This window comes from Cyanistes caeruleus, chromosome 13 (assembly GCF_971803275.1).
Source record: "Cyanistes caeruleus chromosome 13, bCyaCae1.hap1.1, whole genome shotgun sequence".
NCBI classification, from domain to species: Eukaryota; Metazoa; Chordata; class Aves; order Passeriformes; family Paridae; genus Cyanistes; species Cyanistes caeruleus.
The window spans coordinates 4,838,004-4,859,361 of NC_141713.1; the positions used below are offsets into that span (position 1 = coordinate 4,838,004).

The window sequence follows — 21,358 nt, forward strand, 5'->3', positions numbered from 1 at the left end:
TTCCAGCCTACAGCTAACAAGAGCCCTTTAATTGCGCTGAAACCTGATCTCTGCCTGGCAAATCTGCTGGTCAGTGCAAACCTCAGGCCTCAGTGCTGGCTGGGTCCTGCCTTGCCTGGGGGTTTGCTGCTCCCCAGGCCCAGCCTGGCGTTGATAGCTCGTGGCTGGGCGGTCTGGCATTCCCGTTTGGAATAAAATGTCTGTGTGTCCCTGTGTGTGTGTGTGTAATAAGGGTAATCCCCTTCTGATGACAGAAGCTTCAAGTGGTTACAAGTAGCAGACCTGTTTTTCAGGTGCCTGAGGTAACTGTCTATAAGGTGCGAGGTAAAGAAATAATTAATGACAATCACTGGTTAAAATGGGGGAAATGATATATGAACACGAGCTTTTATTGCAAGGGCTTTGATTCAGCACGGGGAGGGTTTTTGGTGAAGTGTCAAGACACAGAGTATTTTTCTGCAAAGGTTGAATTTAAGTAATCACCCAGTGCAATTTTACCCGTATCAGATGTTCACAACTACAATGCATGAAGGGGGAGGAAAAGAAATGAAAGATGGAAACAGAGAGAAAAAAACATCCCCTAAATTCTCAACATGCAGTCTTGCTGAGTAACCACATTCATAACCGAGTGGGAGTGATTTGTTCTGACAACACAAGACTACTAATTTTGCTGAATTAACAGCATGACTAGTAGTGGGTGGAGGGGAAGAGAGAAAAAAATAGAGAAGAGAGATCTGTTATGGGCATTCCCAGCCTATTAATTGCCAGGTGATAGGAAAGTTACCTGGTCTACAGTATAAGAAAAAGTTTGGTGTGTTGATTCAGCAACTAAATATCTGGAGTAACACAAGTAAAAAATCAAGGTGCATATTTATATTTTAATATTAAAGCAGGTTCACACTTAGTGGCAAAAAGGAAATTTTAGAACAGCTTGGATTCCTCCTTCCTTCTAATGCAGAGGGCATTTCACTAAGAGTCCTCAAATTAAAGTAAACTTTTTCTTATTCCTCACATTTGGAAAGACAGAAATCTAAGATTAATCTCTATTGAAAAGATTAATATTTTCAATCCAAACTTTGAAATCCACTTTGACAGCCCAAAGCTTCCAGCTGTTGTTTATGCTATTAGTTAGAAAATCCAAGTGCCATGCTTTTAAAACAAAATTAACAAAAAAAGCTCTATTGAGTTAATTTTGTAGAATTATGTTAATAAGTACAATTTGCACTGTGCAGGTTTACTTTGTGGTTTGTGGTGAGTTTGTAGAGGTTTTGTGAGCAAACCCAAATGTGGTGACAGCGAAACCTTTCCAAAGCACAGACTTTCATGATCTAAGCACAGAATTTCCTTTTGTGGTCATGTGTGACGTGGTTTTTGGATAATAAATGTCTGTAATAAGGTTTCCTTAGGTTGGCTCACAGGGCCTGAGCCTCTGTTTTTAATGGCTGTCTTCAGAAGGGTTTTGGTTACATATATTTTCTTAGAATTTGAGCACTTCTTAGAGACAGCATTTAATGACTTAGAGGCTGATCCAGGGACACATTGCTCACTCACAACTTCAGACCGTGGGTGCTGACAATATTCCTCTGTATTACCTTGGCCAGTTATTAGGACATGATTCTATCCAGCAGAAGTATCCAAAAGAGGTAGGTGAAGGGGAATAAACATGAGGTGGCTTGATGGCCCTTTGAATGTGCAGTGAAAAGCAATTTTGAGCTTTTCTAGTTTTTCCTGATTAATACTAGGAGTGCCTAAAAGGGCTGAAAGGAGCTGGCCCTGCTCTGCTGCCCCCCAGGACATGAGGGACCTGTCCCCCACACTGGAAGCATATGTACAGCAGAAGTTTTCCAACTTTGCATTTCATAATTCCCTCCTCCTCAAATCTAAACTGGTGAATGAAGAAATATCCCCTTGTGACAGCCTGGTTCATCTAAAGTAATACTATTGTTATGGTGGAAGGGAGGGCGCAGGAAGGAGCCACATTTGCTATAGAAACTGGTTTCTATTGGCACACAATTAACAAGCAGATGAACTACTGATTTAAAAAAGAAAAAAAAAAAGCTGTAAGAGGAACCAACATGTTGCCAAACGCAAACCTACCCAAAAAAAAAAACCCCAACAAAAAGCCCAACCACCGAAAAAACACGCCTTTTGTAAGGCGCTCTTTGTCGCAAATCAGTAAAAGTTGATTCCTGTAATGAATTAAAATATTCCAAAAGCTTAAAGCTTCTATCACAGTTGACCTTTAAGGCATGTAGCAGCAAAGAAGTTAATACACTTTGCACATGTTGCAGAGCAACAGGTGGTAGAAAAACCCATGCGGGCTCCTTGCATTCCTTACTTTTCAAACTGGTGGCCCCTGGTATTCTGGGATTTACACTACCTCCCCCAGGCTCTGACTGACAAGCTAATCGGTGTGCTGGGAAGCCCTGAGCTATTGATTCCACTGTAACAGAACACCTCCCCGTCAATGAAACTGCAATGAAATGCTTCAACAACGAAGAAAGGGAGGCATTAGGCTGTTGAGCAACTGGAAGAAATTTGCTTGTAGGTAGTGCGGCAGAAATGAAAAGGCTCTCGGGGGCACAAGCTTGAAAAGCCAGGTTATTAAAAAAGCCACAAAGCTGGAGTCTGGCTGAGTGGAGAAAAATAGTTATGGCTCAGTTAGGCGTATCTAAAAGGAGGAGGGAGGGGAACACAGCTTTCAAAATTGCGTTAATCCCCCATGTACTTAATTTCTTTTCTTTTATGGCAGCTTGTAGTATAGCAACAAGTATTCAAGCAGTTAATAATTTTAAACAGTTTAGCTTTCCGTAGGCAATATATCTTTAGCCTTAATTAAAATTTTATTTTAGTAGGGGGAAAATATTAAAATGACATTCTGATCATCCTCTAAGATGGAAAATATATGATAATATGAATATTTTATTAGACAAACTATTATTAAACAGCTGGTGCAAAATCTTAGCCACTGATTAGTTGGGTTTGTTTGAAATGCAGGTCACTATTTCTTAATAATGGCCCAACAGTCTTCCAATGGCAGTGACAACCACTGGCACAAAGGTCTTAATGTCTTATACTGGAATCCTGATTTCCCAGAACTGGATTCCTGCAGTGCCAGCCTGGTGGAGGTTTTGGGGTAAAAGGAATGCCCAGCTCATCACCTGGGCACATCTCTAAGGTGGTTGGGTCTGGGTTAAGGGGTGCTCTGTTTGGTCAGGAGAGCTGCAGGGGTGGTGAACCAGCTTGGCCATTTTAATTGGGATGGGAGTCAGAGGGGAGCTGTCAGAGCGGGATTTTCAGGATGGAATTTGCATCTGCCGTTAATTCAGGAGCCTGTTTGCTGACCTTCAGGCACCGTTCACGTCGTATCTATTTACCCAGTCTTTTCCCAAGTGAGCTGTCAGCTTTTCTTTTGGAAAGTTCTTTCCTCGCTGTGTGGGTCGTGGAGCACCATAAAAAATGTGCAGGTCTTGATTGCACATAAGGTAAAATGGGCAACTCGCTAAGGCAGCTGGATTAATTTTTAAATTATAATAAAATAGCAGACATTGTAAGGTAAATCAGGAAAAAGTGGGCTTTTAGGAAATTTCTCATCACATCAATTATTGCCTGTTGTAGGTTCAAGAATTTTGCCTTGAACATAAAATGGAGATGGCTTTTCTGCACACGGTTTTATTTTCTTTCTTTGCTGATGGTGGTTGTACCACCCCTCTGATTTTATGAATGTAACTACAGGGCCTATTGTACTCTATTGGAGTGCTCTGATACAGAGGGGGCAGGATCAATTTTTTTTTTGAATTTTAACCCATGTTGTAATTGTACTTTTGCCCCAGGTCTGCTCCTTTGCCCACAGGAGCTGTGCTGGAGAGAGTAATCTGTGATGGGCAGAGCTGGGGAGAAGTGCCCGGAGCTCTCCACAGCCAGAGAGGAAGTACTTAAAGAAAATAACCATAAAAACTTAAAATCACAGAAACACAACTCCTACCCATACTGAAGCCAATCAGAATACTGACTTTGATTTCAGTTTGGCCAGAATGGAAAAAAAAAAAATAAAATCTTTCTTTTGTTAAATATGTTCTATCAGACAAAGAGTGGTACATGCACAAATAATGGATCTTTCCTAAAGCTGACCCATGCCTTAATTCTTTTCTTGTCCTTGGATAGAATTCATCTGATTGATGGACATTCACAGAAAACTTGTGTTTGTGTCAGCATCATTAATTAATCTGAATCCAGAAATATGCAGCCCAACACAGAGGAGTTCTGTTTTCCATTTGTGCAGTCTGGGCCAAACTCTCATGGACTTTACACTCATCAAAATGAAATGCTCCTGCCATGAAATGTATATGAGTGATACACAGCTCAGCTGAATAGCAGGCCAACAGCTGTAGACCTTGCTAATAAATTCCCTGAATACCATGTTATCAATGTTCATGATGTTCTTCTAACCCCAGATATTCCTCCTACTATTTTTTTATTAGTTAATGTTTAATTTTAATTAAATTAAAATTTATTTATTTTTAAAAAATAATTTATTAAGCATTCTGATAAATGCTTAAGTTTTATAGACTCGAGGGGTTATCTGGTAGTACGAAAAAAAACATGGGAGAACAGTGTGTCCATTTTTAATTTAAGAATTTTGCAAATTTTTACATAATTTTTACAGTGGGATTGTTACCTAATAGGTAAAACAATTCTGAACTCTTACTTCACCAGTGAGACCTTAGTGTTTTACAAGTCACTTCTCATTTAAAAATTTTGGTCATGATTTCCTTTTAAGGGTCTGTAAATCATGTTTTTTTCTTGCTGTTCCAGAAACTGAAACATTAAAAGCTTTGTGTGTTTTTCCAATCTATAAAATGTGTGCTGGTGTAGACTTTAGAACTGGACAGCACACAGGTCTCAGGTCTAGCTGATACCAGTTACTTATATGGAATCTATTTTCTTTTTGCCTTTTTGTTTTATTATGAGTGTATGTTACAGATTTTCATGATGAGGATGGGTAGATGCTGGGGGCATGGGGATAGGCAGAATGTTTCTCTAAGTCACACAGAGAAATAAAAAAGAAAATAGTTTCTCAGGAAGATTTAAGTCAGGAAGTTTAAAAATAACCAAAAGTGGATGAAACACATTGGAGAAGAGAATCAGATCAGTTCATACTAGATGATTGTTAATTTTAATTATTGACCATTAATAAAAATTAATAAAAATTGACTATTAATTTTAAAAAATCATTTTTTCCCCATGAAAATATGAAAGAAACTAATAGTTGGTTTAAAAAAACCCCAGAAGGTAAAAACCTCAGATATTTAATGCAAATGGGATTGATTCCTCTTCAATCAATGGGCTTTTAAGCTTCCTCCAGGCTTGAGATTTGCAGAGAAGTCAGCACTGGCACAGCTCAGAGCAGCTGTTAATGCAACACATGCCTGTCATTTGCTGTTGACAGGCATTAATAAAAACCTAATCTGAGGAAATTATGAAAAACCTACATATTATGCAATCTGGTTTATGTTTTGGCATGTGGCAAGCACTGGTCTGATACAAAGGAAACCATGGTGTGTAAGTTTTAGTGCCATTGTTTCCACTCTAAGGGAAATTGCCTTAATATTTTTATTTTTTTAAAGTGTTTAATTGTCCAATACTCAGGTTTGCTTTGTGGTACCATGGATATAGGTTTAAATCTTTCTTTTACAGAAGCAAGAATTCTGACCAGCATTTACTGACTAGGTCAGCAACAGGAAAATTGAACTCAGATACATCCTTTCTGTCCTGACTTTCTCCTCCTCTTTCTCCCAGTTGCTGGCTTCTCTGGCATGATTTGAGTTGTCCATTCCCTTAGAACTAAAATCTTTTAAGAAACCTCTCCCTTTTTCTTCTTTTTTTTTTCCTCCCAACTATTCTTATTGGGGAACAGAGTCTTTACAACATAAAAAAATAAACCTACCGCTGCCATAGACTAAGCTTTGGCTCTCTCCTTTTTTTTCTGTGAGGTTTTTCTTTGGTGTTGATGATGATAAAATACATTTGGTCATGTGCAATTACTCCTTTTCCTGAATTTATCTGGAGCTGCAGGGAATTTACTGGATTTCCCTGTGTCCCTGCAGGCATGCTAAACCTTATTTACTAGTTTCATCCTATATAACAGAAAGCATGTGTTATCTCTTTAGACACCATAAAGTTCAGTTATACTTTTAATTTTGGGTGTGATAAATTCTTTCTTGCTTGCTTGTTTCTCTTTTTCTTTCCTTTCTTTTTCTCACAGTATTTTTTGGGGGTGTGTGTGTTTGTTAAGTCTTTGATAAAATTTTAATTATTTTTTACAATTCTGATACATTTTTGTCATTGCCTGGAGTATGGTACCATTTACACTCTTTAAAATATCTAAAATATGAATCCATAAGGGAAATTTAAAAAAAAAAAACCTAAAAAAAAAAAGACACAAAGCACAATCAATAATATGAGAGTGAAAAAAGGGGTAAAACAATTCCATAGAAATTCGGACTGGAATGTGAGCGCTAAGAAAAGTCTTTGGACAAATTCAACACAGATTTGGCCTCCAGGTCTGAGCTGGCAATTCCAGTAGAAGACCAGACCTCTACCCTGTGGTAAGGAGGTACAGAATAATGCCTCTTTGAATTAGTTTCAAAACCTTGCTGTGATGCAGACGAATTGCTCCTCAATGCTGGAGTGCAGTGCACCAACATAATAGCATATTGTTAAGTCACACTGCCATTAAAGGATATAGTTATTAATCAAATTAAGTCAAAACACAAAGCAAGTACAAATTAGTATCAGATGACACGTCTCACTGTGAGCAGAGGAGAAGGAATGGAGGGGACCTGCCATTTTAAAAGAAAACAATCTTTCATAAAACTAAAACAGAAGGTGAGGGAATATCCCACCACGCAGTAACTGGCAGCTGGTATGTGCTGTCTGGACAGTATTTGTCTTTAAATTCACATGACAGTCCTAAAATTCCACAGTGTAATCGGTGTCTTTTAGAAGCTTTGGCTAAACTCTGAATAGTGTTTGTTCCTGGAGATGTGGAAAGTGTTTACCAAGAAAGATAAAAGTACTTGAAATTTAAGGCATTTAATATTTTGTTCCTGCTGCAGATTTTGTCAGTGTAAATTTTAGCTTCAGAAGAAATGTTAATTCTCATTGAAAGATGATTTGGGGCTGGAGGGGATTTAGTTTACTATTTCCATAAATTTTGTAGAAATGTCTCATTTGTGGCTTGTGAAACTGATCCAAATATTGTGATTTGTGCATGATCTAGATAGCCTTTCCCAAAAAGAAGCAATGCACTAGTTCTGTGCAACTCTGATAAGTGATCACACATGAGCACATGGATTTACCCATCATTACATGTGTGTGGGTGTTCCCAAGAACCACAGCATGCTTCAGCACTCCAAATTCTTCCAAGTACAGTTAAAATTGCTGAGTAGCTTATTGAAAACAGTGATACTTACGGTGCCTAAAGGTAAGGTAACAACATTCAGGAGTGTGTAGGATTAGGATTCTGGATTATGATGTTCACCCTTGCAGTAAATTTAGTTTTTTTATGGATCATCAGAAACAGACACAAAATGGAAGAGCAGCCTTCCACACAGGAGGAAAAGACGCCTTTTCCTGCTCTATTTAGAAGTTGCTGTGTCTGCTGGGGCATTATTTACTTGGCCATCACAGCATAAGCTAACTTTAGAATGACTCTAAATTGTGCTTACACTTAGGTTTGCATTTTTTCTCTCTGTTGTTTCAGTTTGGCACAGGACTGGTAGGTGGCTTTGTGAGTTACCTGTCAGTGCTGAAGTGTGTTTACCTCATTAACAATTCCTGAGTGTGAAAGTTTGTTTCCCTTCTGCTCTTGCTTCCTGAGTCTATGGTTTCCTCATCATCGTGACATTGCCAAGTGTGGTGCTAACGTAGTTCTTCTGCACCAGAGAATGTCATCACATGGGATTACAACCTTAAACAAAAGTCACAGCAGCAAGGCACTCAATCTCAGGTGGATTGCTTAAACAGTGCGTGTTTGTATTAGCTCAAATGTTAATATAGGCTGCTCTCTGCCATTATGTATTTGTTATGGGTGACAACACCTGGAGAATGTATCTTTCAGGACTGGGTGAAGAATAAACACGGGTCTGACTCAGTTCCATGCTAATAAATGCACTGAGATGCCACAGGGTTTGTAATTAGTCTGCTCACAAGGTAGATCCTGGTAGATGAAAGGGGTCTGCAAACAGGGACACAGCAGAAATTCTGCAGGGATATTTGTACATGATGATAACTGTTCCACTGAGTTGAACAGACTTTGTTCAATCACTAATGAATAACAAACCATCTCCTTCATGGGTTTTTGGTGATAACAGGTAAAAGGGTGTATGTGTCATGATGCATGGAAACAAAAAGGAGGATGGGGTTTCAGGGAGATTTGAAATCCTGGAAAGACACAATTCTAATAGGCTAAGATTTAGTAATCTTTGATCATGCTGCTTTATGTCCTACAAAGGTCAGGACATCACTTACTTATACTATGGCTAAAATACAATGCAATGAGAAGGACTGGAAAGATGTTTCAAGGGTGTTATGTTGACAGCAAAGATTTGGAAATCTGAAGAAACAAAGGGCAGAAGGCTCCTGTCAGATAGATGCAGACTTCAACACATCAAGAGGCTGCTGTGCTGGTGGCTTTAAAACAGACTGAAACCCAACATGTGTACTTCAATGGCTTAAAAAAAACCCTTAAATTTTTTTGCTTGTTTGAGGCTTGTATGGGAGAGAAATCCATCAATTATTATAAAACAAATCAGCCCTCATGTAATAGGGCACAACTCCCCTGAAGCAAGTAGAGCTGCACCTGTTTCAATCAGGGCTTCATCTGGTCTGTTGAAGGTGAGTTTGAGGCCCACCAACACCTTTCAGATGGATCTACCATAAGTCAACAACAGATGATAACAACCTTCAACCCCACCAGCAAACAATCCACATTCCAGAAGTGCTCAGAGAGCCACACGGGAATACTGGGAAATAAAGCTGTTTTGAGAAAGAATGGGCTTTCCACAAGTAGCTGTGATTAGTTCTGAATGTTCACCCCATCAGTGAGCACAGTAATGCAGACATCTTTTTCTATTGTATCTACAGAGATATGGGGGAGATACCAGAGGATTATACAAATTAAGGAGAATGAATGTGTGGTCACATATTAAGGCGATAATAGATTCAGAGAGCTGTTCCTGACTGTGTCTAGATGAAGCAATTCTGATGATGAACCTTAGTTAAAAACTGTTATCGAGATACAATCAGCTTTACACATTAAATATTCCAACCCCAAAAAGGAAACAAAACAGAATCAAAGCTTCTAATCAGTTTATGATCCAGAGATTTTGCCAACCAAACTTATTGGAAGAAGTAATGTAAACAGAAAGATGCAAGCAAAGTCAGTTAAGTGGAATTTAAGCTGTCAAGCTACACTGTAGAACTCCATTACCATATCTCCTCGCTTTTTTTTAATAGTATTCTCTGAAAAGCACTAGATGTAATAAAGTCAATTTAAAATTTGTTCTACCAATCTTTTGCATCTGTAATTTTCCCATTAAATGTAAATGCCCATGAGGCATGCTATTTGCATTACATTGCATTTACAGTCTTTAAAACAAACTATAAATCCCCTCCTTGTTTCATGTGATTGATGCTGTGTGTATAAATACCACCATAAACCTCAAAGGGGGCTAACAGTGACAGTAAATTAAAGTTTTCAAGTCTGGCAGCATCTCAGCACTTCAGCCCTTGATCTTCAGCAGCGTTGTTAACCCCCACCTCATTGCCCTCCTGAACTCACCTTTTCCCTCCCCCTCTCTTTTTTTCCCACCCCTTTTTCCCTATGCTGTCCTTACTCTGATTTCCTTGGGAAACACCTTTCCATCCATGCAGGCTGAACAGAATCAGGAATATGCTGTTAATTAAAAAGAGGCTGCAGCTGTTTACCAGATAGAGCCAGGTCTGAACTTTGTATCTGGGTTTGAGACTCTCTTGGCTTTGTAAACAATAGTCAGCCAAATCTTCTGATTATCCAGCACCATTCCAATAACTAACTGGCTTTTTTGGTGCTTTTTTTCCCCTTCCCTTTCTCATTTCTGCTTGCCTTTCTCTGATGTGCTTTCAGACCATATGCAGAAGAAATTGAGAATTGAGAGAAATCTTCACCAAGATGGAGGAATGCATCATGTCACTATTCAGTTTTCTGCTTACATAGATAACCCCACTATTCCTTATCAATTTTGCAATAAAATTGACCTTGATTTGATCCTGTTGAATCTTGTCTTTGAAAGATATCACCTTCTCTGATGGTATCTGCCAGTGTTAGTAGGAGACACAATTTATGCCAAAATTATCCGAAAGACTTCATAGTGGGCCAAACCAAACATTATTACAGATAAAATGCTTGCCTACCACCTTTATGGGTCTAACTCTCCTTTTTTTCCTATCAGACCAAGAACTGACTACTCAGCACTCCATACTGTAGTGAGGGAAAAAATATTGTTTTTTTCTTAGAAAGAAAAAATATTTATGAGAGAATACTGGTGCTGCCATAGAACATGTGCTTAGATCTCCATGGCAGAGGGAATTCTTCCCCAGCTACTGAAATGTTTGCTGGTAAGATTTTAAAAGATTATGGTCAAAGCGGAAAGGGGAGGGGGGAAAATAAAACAGGTAAAATCTGAATGGCAATGAGGATATTTAATTATTTTAGGCTACTAATCTCCACAAGAACCTCTGAGCATCCAAGAGCAGGTAGAGTGGTGCAGGTGGGTACTTTGTGGGATTTACATAAATCTCAGGGGAAGGGAAGGCAGCTCTCCTATCACTTTTTTCTCCTACCCTTCACACTCAAGTGGCTCTTCCTCTTAGGTGTGAGATTTTTATCCTGTCCATGGCTTTGTGAGGTGCTCTCTTCTGTAAGCCTCTCTATGCTATAAGCTTTAGAAGTCAATGATATCCAAAGCCCTAACAGGCTTTATGAAATAGAGAGAATTACAACCAAAATGCTTTTCCTGTAGTGTTTCTGAAGACCACCAGGATTTGGTAAAAATCAGGAATGTGAATGATCATTTGGGTCACTAAAATGGCTGGGATACACATGGATATAAAGGGAATGGAAATTAACTGGAAGTTAATTTCTAAATTTGAGACCTGGAACAGAAGAAGAGATGCATTTGGACTGAATTCCCATTAAAGCAAATTTAACAGCTACAGAGGGGATATGTCATTTGTATTTTTCCTCAGGAAAAGTATGATATGCATGTCTTGAACATGGATAATGGTATTCAACAGTCTGCATCAAACTGTGCAGAGCAGTGACACAACAGGTGAAAAGTGATGGATCTTCAGCTTCCTATAAACTGGATCTCCTTGGGTTTTATCTTGGAATTATCCACAAGTCTGACAGCACCCAAAGGAAGCCACAGAGTTTCATGCCTTTGGACATGAAAGGGGTTTGGAGGTGTCCAGTTCACATTAAACAAACCCCAGGTTTATTCATGCTTTTGTCTGATATTAACATTTCACTAAACTTTGCCAATTCTGGATTTGTAATAAGCCACCAAAGCAAGCCTGCCTGCCACAGCTTGGTCTTGAGAGCCATATCTTCTCAATATTGTCTTGGGAATGTTTTCTTTGGGCTGATAATTATCAGTTTGGGTTTCCCATGGTTTTGCTGTGAAGGAATTCCCTTCAGCAGCACCCTGAGTGCAAGGGACTCTGCACAAGTCTGGGTATGTGTGTAACACCCTGGCAGAGGAGCTGGCCAGGAGACTGGACACAACGAGGTGTCAGTCTGTGGATCATTTTATATACATGTAAAAAAATTATATAATTTATTATTATATAATAACTATTTTTTAACATTTTTTAATATATGGAAGGGTTGTTTTGATTGAGTCTCCTTCTAAAAATGTTAGAGTACTGGTCAGATATTAAAAATTGTTAAAAATACCATTGTTTTCATTCTGAATCACCCCCCTTTTAACCCTTTATGAGGGATCCCTGTGTCCCCTCTGCCTGTTTTGCCCTTTGCTGCTCCTTCAAGTTACTTGGACACCCTGTCCTTTCAAAGTTATTACAGCAATTTGATTGCAGTCAGCTGTGTGATGCCTTCAGCAGTGGTCTGGGGACATGGTCCCTAATCTTATGAGGAAGTCACTGAATGGGTCTTTCAAACATCCCTTGATTTCCTTATTAGAGGGAGTTCACTCCAAGGCAGAAGCTCAACGTGTGTCTTGCAGGTCATAGAAATAACTCAGGACATTCCTTCACCTAGAAATGAATCTCTTGAGAGCTCAATTTACTGCAATCAGATTCAGATTTACAAAGCAAAATGAATAAAGCCCAATTTTGATACTACTAATATATAAACAATCACGCATCTATATATTTTAAATACACTTAAATTTCATTAGCAATGATTGTTTAGAGAAATATCATTACATTCCTGGGCTTGGGAGCCTTCTCCAGGGTTGTGAACAATCAAAGATTTATTTGAGCTTTCTGCACACTGGGAAATGAAGACACAGAATCTCATTATCATGTCTATTAAAAGGCAGAATCTGGGGTACATCTAAGAAAAGATGTATTACTTTTTAAACTGCACTGCAAACTGTGAAGTACTACAGGGACTTGAACTATTTAAAAATACTCTGGGCTTATGAGTAAGAAAAAATAGGGTCTCTTTCCCAAACAGTATAAAAATATCACACCATTAAATTCTGCTGTTATTACAGTCTTGGAAATATGATTGTATCTACTTTTGCTTGAAGCTGGTTTATCCCTGAGCTTGATGCTGGGGTCGAGGGACCGTGGAGGGCTACCAGAATGAGTTACTTAGGGGACAGTGCAGTGGGGGGGTATGAACAATGACCAGTTAAATTCTAGTTAACCCCAATTATAAACCTTCACCTTTGTTAATTAGATTAATTCATCAGCAGGCACTGTGCTTACAGTGTCTTGGAGGTGTGTGATCCAACATTTTCACCATTTAGTAAAAGTTAAAATCTTTCATGTCACCAGTCTGTTGCACACAAATGGCCACACAATGTATTACTGTAAAGGTGAAACTGGGTTAAGTTTACCTATAAATTAGAAGGTAACATTTATCCTAAGGATCCTTCTTAGAAGTGAAAAATTTGCCTTGCAAGCACTTTCTGTAGTTATTAAAGATCTCCAAGCTATGAATCTGAGAGCTTAATTAAAAGCAACAAAGACATGACCAAGGAAGGAAAGAAAAAGGGCTGAACAGCAGTATAGGCAACTCAGATTTTCAATTCTCAGTCTTTCCTTGATCAGTGCCCAAAATTTTGCATGCATTGATGCAGTGCCTTAACACACTGACCTCTGGAGACCTGAGTCCAGCCAAGGCCCCAGCTGATGGTAAATGGGTGGCCTGCCAGAGCTGAAAGGGTGCTTATATCTTTTGGTGCCCTGGTGGTCAAACTTCCATGTGGACTTCCCATCAGAGAAGCAAAGTTTATTTTACTGCAGGTGTGGAAAGCAAAGGGCAGCCTTGAACAGCACCTGCTTGGTCTGTGCTGGATTGATAAATCTTTTTCACAAATGTGAGAGTGACTGACCATTTTTCACGCTAGCAAACACCACACAGTTAGTTTGCATAAACAGAGGTGAGTTTTGCTCTCAGTCCCACATGTGCAGCAAATTTACACTGATCTTAGTAAATGCAATGGGGGTAATTTCTAATTTGTATTTGTGAGAGGGTTGCATTTTGTCCAAGAAATACTTCCAACAGAATGACTTGACGTCATTTGCAGCTCTTTGTAAACTCTGTAACGTCCTTATGAGGCAGATATATATCTAGAATATATGTAGAATGCTGCATATACAAAATAGGTATATGTATTTCCAATATGCAGTGTGTAAACTGAGGCAGGAGAGCTCAGCTCCTCACAAAGTCATCATTTATCTTCCCATTTGAGAGAAAAATCTGTACTGATAATATTCAAAGGAGCCCACAAGAAAACTATTTACCAAAAGAAGGATTTTTTTTTTTTTTAATGTTGAGAAATATTTAAGAACTGGCTACAAAACAGTACAAAAGAGCACTGTGGATTATGAAACTGCTTTGCACTCTCCAGCAATGTCCAGGCACTTCCCTGTGTCTGCAAAGCAGGAGATTCATTTAACCCTGGTTCTTCCTTTCTAATTGTGTGCCTCAGTGCTGGATGGAGGTTTGCATTTTGGGGGAAGATCTTTTCTTGTCTCACCACCTGAGTGAAAGAATGTAGAAATGGCTGAGATTTGTTCAAGAAGCCACATTTTGTGTTTGAAAGAGGGATTGAAACGCAAAATATTTTGGTATATGTCTATGAAAATGTGTATTTGCTTAAGAGATTGCTGCAGCACATTTCTGGCACTTTATTTCTCTACATTTCAACAGTTACTTGGTTTGGAATGTCTGGACTAAATTGAAATTAAAGGAAAGAATATCATCCTCACTTCACCTGAGAGGCAGGGAGCAGCTGAACTGGAATAAATGCAGGAAGAACATCTTAAAATTGTTACTCAAGGTAAACAGGAAATGGGTTTAGTCTTAATTAAGAACTACGTGTTTGTAGCTGTTGCAATTGCTCTGTATCAAATATCCAGAACACTGCCCCCTTTTTCATACGCTAAGTAGTGATATTGTTCTGCTACCCTCTCCTTGAAAACCAAAAGATCTTATGAGGCAAGCAAACAGAAATTCCAGATTATGGAAATTAATTAAAGCACACAATGCTGCCTTTCTCAACGTTCAGGCTCAACTAATTAGGGATTAGATTATTCAAGAGCAGCAGATCAATTAGGATTGCTTTCTATAAAAAAAAAAAAAACAAACCACACACACAAAAAAAACCTCTCAGTGAAATATAGTTACCTGTTGAAAAGTGAAAGAAATTGTGCCCAAGCACAATGCAGGGATCAAGGCACAATACTGCACGTTGACAAAATAAATTATGAAAACAATAATCATGTTTATCCAATCTCTTTGTGCAAAACTGTTATTTTGATTCTAGTGCCAGCTGTCTGAAACTTTAATTTAAGTGCTTGCTTGAGGCAAGACATTTGGGATACTAGTTTAGAATGTTTTATAGCCTAAGCAATATGTTTTACTAACATCAAATCCTATGATGATGATTTTAATGGTAACTATAATATGTTCAAGTGGGTTCCAGAGTGATCTTTGATTTTACCAGAATGCTTGCATGCCTAATGAACCCCGATATTTTTTGGCTTCATTAGCTGCCAGCTCCCCAGGAGACTTCTCTGCAGGAGGTGAGTGCTTTGTATTTTAAAGGGAGACATACCAAGTAACACACTGCACTTTACATTAGTGTCAAATGTATGTGTGTGCAATCTGGGGAAATGGTTACTGAAAGAATTCTCTCCACATTTCAGTAGTACAGAAAGACTGATAAAAATAAATACTTTGTAATGCTCTAAACTATCCCTTTCAGTGGCTGGTGCCTGTTTATGTGCTTAGGAAGAGTACATTATCCCTTGACTTGTGGTCTGACACTCTTCTCCAAAACTCTGGGCTTTTTCCTACTTGTCCCAGAGGCATCAGGATTGCACTGCAAGGGAGAATCCTGCTGAACTCGATGGATAACCAGGATCAATTTACTTGTTCTCTGTGAGATGTCATTGCTCTTGAATTGCCCCCTCATCCCTCAACCCTTGTGCCTCAGTTTCCAGCAACACAACAGGGCTGAGCACGCTGCAGGGGACCTGCTGTAACCACTGGGCTCATTGTCAGCACTGAGCACTTCCCAAAAGATTTGCTGCAAATAAAGGTTTGGATGCTCTGCCCAAAGCAGCTGTGGCTGCCCCAGCCCTGGGAGTGTCCAAGGCCAGGTTGGACAGAGTTTGAAGCCACCTGGGCAAGTGGAAGGAGTCCCTGCCCATGGCAGGGGGTGGGATGAGATGATCTTTAAGGCCCTTTCCAACCCAAACCAATCCATGATTCCATGAATTTATAATTTTTCTTATATTCAGAGAGTTTTCTGAACCCACTCAAGTAGATGATGGAAATATTCTCAGTGGGTTTGTCTGCTCTCTACTAAAAAGCAACATGCTGGGTAAAATAATATTGATGTATACTTTTTAACTAAAGGGTTTCCAATCTAAAGGGATTTCCAAATCAAAAGGTTTCTTCAGGCTAAAGTTAGCATTCTGTGCTTTCTTTAGTTTTCTTTCTTTTTTTTTTTTTTCTTCTAAGTTTACTTGTTTTGAATGAAATATATCCTTTTCAATGAGTTCTTTTGGCACTTTAACACATAGCCTAACCCAGAAATTAATGGCTTATAGAAATAACAGCTTTGAAAGGGATTTTTTTCAAGGAAGGAGAAGGATTTAATTTGCTACATGTTAACACTGATTCATTCATGTTTTATTAGAGCAAAACAACTATTTGCTCTAATGTATATATTATATATGATTACACTGCATAGCATTTTTTCCCTCAACAGATCACATAATCTCACTGGTTCAAATATAAAACTATTTAATTCAAAATAATCAGTCCTGACTTTTTCTTTTCTTTTCTTTTTTTTTTTTTTTTTTTTAATGAATATCCAGTTTGAAAAACTGTACTCTTAAATCATTTTAAATACAAAGCAATTCTGGGTAAGTCTTAATAAGAGGAAAGTTTGGGCCTAGATCTCCTGGGTCTAATGCATTACCTGCACATGTAGGCTTCATGAAGCCATTAAGTTTTAAACTAATACTGCATTCCACAACCTACAGCCTCTGGGCCATTTGCAACACTCTGGGATGATTTTTCTGGCCCATGACTTTCCTCTTCCTCTGTTTTTTCTGATGGCTTCTCACAGATCAGCTCAGAGCTATGTGCATTGTTCAATAGAATTAGCAATTGGATCTCTGTTCCCAGCTAGCAGCCTTTTATCTGTTTAACTGTTCCACTTTCTGACTAGATTTTTAGCAGTTTCTTTCTAGTGTTGCTTTTGAAACCAATTTTTCACTCTAAAAAATATTTGTCTTCTTCATCTTTTACATGTACAATATTTCATAGATTATTTACTCATTGCATATTCCTTTTACTCGTGGAAATTCTCTAAGAGAATTAAAACACAGACTTTACAATGCAGGTTATGTGGCTGCAACAGAATAATCCTAATTTGGAGTTAGATCATGTAATTTTCTTTTTTTAATTGATTTATTTTCTTCTTTCTGATTTTGAGCAATGGACCTGAAACATGATCACACAGTTGGGTGATTTCATTTGGAGAAAGTTAGGAAAGTGGTTTTGTATCGTTTTATTTATTTATTTTTACTGCTGGTGACAAAAATATAGAACTGAATGAGAGGTTATTTCATTCAGCCAATTTGCTTTCTGTGATGGAAACCGAATGGTTCTAAGTCATCCTGGACTCCCTAGGTCTGACATCCATTGGACAACGTGGGTCATTTTTATTCCATTAGTGTTTGTTTCCATTGCAAAGAATCTTTTCCTGCTCAAATTTATGTCAGAGATAATAATCTATGTCTTGTCACTTTTCACTATTAAGGGGCTGAACCAGTTCTGATATTAGTAAACATTCGATGTTCTTGTGGTTACAACAAAGAAAGAGTTTATTCTATTTCCATCCAAGATTAGCAGATGCCATGTGGTTTTGAATATTTACTCTAAGTGGATTGACATGGCTTTTACAGCTGTAACTCCCAACTCATGAACTGTGATAAGGAGAAAATCTGTGAGGTCACCAGAAAATCACCACATTCTAGATTTTTTCCACATCTAAGGCAAGGATGCCAAGAAGAGACAATGGAGATGTGTTCACAGGGGATGTGGTTTAGTGGTGGGCTTGGCAGTGTCAGAATAATGCTTTAACTCAGTGACCTAAAAGGTCTGGTCCAACCTAAATGATTCTATGACACTCTATATTTTGGGACAAAGCAAAGAAATTTGATGTAGCATAGAAAAGCTGTGCATGACAAGACCTGACAAAACGAGACAAAAAGCTCTGGCTGGATGTGAGGCACTGGAGCTTAAACCCAAGTGTAGCAGCCCAGACCAGAAACACCTCTAGGTCTTCTGTGCAAGGATGAAATTTTCCTTCTGTCTAGAAAAAATGTAAGCAAAGGAGTCCCATCAGGATTGGAAATCAGGAAATGGAAATGGAAAATCAGCATAAATGGAGAAAAAATCTGGAAAGGTCCAGAATCAATGCTGCAAATGAGCAGAATTGTTTAGACAGTCATACTTGGCCTTAAAATTATGACTTCTATTGAAGGCATCAAAAGCAGTAAAAACCCTGCAACACCATATTCATTAGCTAGAAAAACTCCATTTGTGAACCTCTTGGTGAACACCAAAGGAAGTGCTGTAATTTTAGAAGATACCTCTGATTGAAATTTGTTTCAATACGTTTTAAATCTGTGTGAGTAAATGACACAGGAAGAACTAATTGAGATTCTGCTCTATAGAACAAGAAGAGAAATCCCATTGCATTTTTATCCAGTATTCACTATGTGCTGAGCAGGACTTTGAACACTGAGTGCTGGCTGGGGATGCCCGGCAGCACAGACATTATTAACAATGGTGAAATCCACGTGCAGTATTTCCTATTGCTTCTCAATCACCAGATTTAGTGAGCATCCAGAATACAGGACAAGAAGAGCAATAACTTTACAGGAAGTAAGGTGCAGATGTACCTGGAAATCCAAACATTTCAATGCTGATCTGAAGTACAAGACCACCCATAAGCACCTGAGTACATATCCATCATTACAGTACAAGTTCCTCATTGCCCAATAAGATTTTTTCTTTTTGTTCCACTCCTGTAGATTCAGTAACTGCTTTTACAGTTTGCTTCACTGAACAATGACAACAAATGTGTTGATTGTTGCAAAAAACATATATCTTAATATGCATTTTATTCTTTTGCCTATATATTTCTGCTGAAAATCCATAACAGATAATAAAGAGTACTTTTTAAGCAAAAACACATCTTAAAGGCACCCTGTGAGCACAATTAGAAACATTTCCCATCATACAGCAAAGATAATGTATCCTAAATGCTCTTAATTTCATACATCTGTTATGTTCTGTCATGAAATTTTTTTCCCCTCCCAGGATAATTTTTGAAGGTTTCTGCCAATTTAATTCAATTTAAAGCTTTTAATGTCAGCTCAGCAGGTCATGCCACTTTCTCCACATTTGTATTAGGCTTAGGGAAATCAGAAATATGACAAACACTTTTCATCAGTACCCTATATTCATGACAAATAGCCATTGCATCTTCCCCCACTATTTGCTGAATAAATTTTGCAATTGTTGTTAATTTTTTGTCTCTTTAACATATACACAACACAAGTGTATGTGCACACCTATGCAGCATCATTTTATCTGGTATTTTGTTAGGCCACAAGTCTTTCATATTGTTTTCAACACTGCAAACTGTCTTCCTAATTCCCCTTCTTTCAAAATAGTTCTACAGCTATTTTTTGAATTATTATTGAACAATAACTGTACGTTAGTTTTTGACATTGTCTTTTAACTGTGCTCAAAGGATCTGACTGGATATTATTATTCATTTTTTTAAGAGTTATCAATTCTGCTTGCTGAACAATTTTCAAGTTCTGGAGCAAGTTAGATGGCTTAGAGTTATATGTGTCAGAAATCCATAATAACCAGGATATTACTATATTTTGTTCTGCTTCTATTACAGTGCTACTGTGAAATTTGAACTCATTCACTGTATCTGTATCTGAGTAGTTGCACTGTCACTCAATAGCAGGAAAACACCCAAAATATTTCTTTTTTTGTCTTTGTGTGGAAAGAGTGGAAGAATGGGCATGCATATATGAGAAAAAAAATGCACTATTTGTAAAAATATGTGTATATATTACTATCATTCTGTCTTTAATTTGAGAGAAGTTGTGTGATGCTCAGGATTTCACTTGAAAAGAAAATTGCCTGTCCTGTGGGGTGATATATTTAAAGAGAGACACTGCACTCTGACAGACCAGCTCCTGATTGTACACAAACTCAAAGAGTTCTTGGGTATTCCAGGCCTGGGAGAAAATGTTTATTCCAAGGAGGTGCTGATTCAGGGTTCCCTGCTGCTGAGAAGCCAGGTTTCCTCAGAGTGGTCACCACTGTCTGCTGAGACACCAGAACTGCTCCACTGGAAGCTCTTTGCAGCCTTTGCTGACCAAAACTGCACAAACACCAGGAGCTTTCCTTTGCCAAGCCCCTGGCTTGGGATCACCACTGACTGCAGAGAACCTTCCCCATCATCCTCACTGGCACCACCAGAGCCAAACTGCTGTTATTCACAATAACATGCTCTCCAAGATCGTATTTCTCTCTTGACCATGGGGATAAATGTTCAGAGTTGAAATTGCCAGTGATTCCTGTGGCCCTGCTGTAACACACTGCCTCAGCTTTGCTTGAGGGCTGCATTCCTAAAAGCTTCCCAAAATAAGTCTCAAGGTTTCCTGCAAAGGCCAAGACTCAGCTCTTCCATTAGACCAGCTTTTTTGGAGGTAGGACCACCACACACTCCTGAAATTAGGCTTATCCTGGAGATCAGGTTCACAGGCCTCACCTATCATTCCCTCAGATGTGTTTTTGTTTACTTAATTCTCAAAATGAATTTTCAGTTGCAGTTCTGAGATGCTGTACCAGTGGAGAATTGAGTTAACACAGGAACTGATTTATGGAGTCACAGTCAGCATCTCAACACTTGCCTTCATCCCCACATGGAATGTGGAGTCCTTGTTTCCTCATTGGCAGTTTGAAATGTTGTGGAGATATTTTGTTTATGCATTGCCATTTGAAACAAAATATTTTTACCTTGTTGAAACAGAATTCCAAGTTTGACTTTTCTGAGATGGCCCAAATAATTTCATTTTGTGACAATAAAATCCTGCACTGCAGCTTTCCTGGTGGTAAATAATCACCAGAATTTGTAAGTGCAGGGCTTGAGGCTACATTTCTCCAAAAGGACCAAGAAAAATGGCAGAAATAAATCTGCAGTGTCCCTGAGTTGTGTGACACTCCTCAGTGGGAGTATATAAAGCATTAGTGCTCCAGCTAAATTCAGATGTAAATATCCTGACTGGGACAAACCAGTTTTCAAGAGCTACATTGAGGTTTATGTCTGAAAATCTTCTGTGCCCCCCTCCCCATCAACATAGCCTTTTACCCACAGGTTTTGATTTTTATCAAGATAAGAAAGTAAATTTCCAAAAGGGAATTTCAACACAGATTTTGCTATAAACTGTTTCACTGTCACCCTTTGTGGTATAAAGAAGCTGAAACACATCAAGACTAGCTAGCAAA

The 21,358-nt window shown here is 38.5% G+C and overlaps 1 long non-coding RNA gene across 1 annotated transcript in view; it reads right to left on the reverse strand.

The window, feature by feature from the left end:
- Positions 1–21,358, reverse strand: part of LOC111934017 (uncharacterized) — a 90,063-nt gene that overhangs the window by 66,968 nt on the left and 1,737 nt on the right. The window lies entirely within an intron of this gene.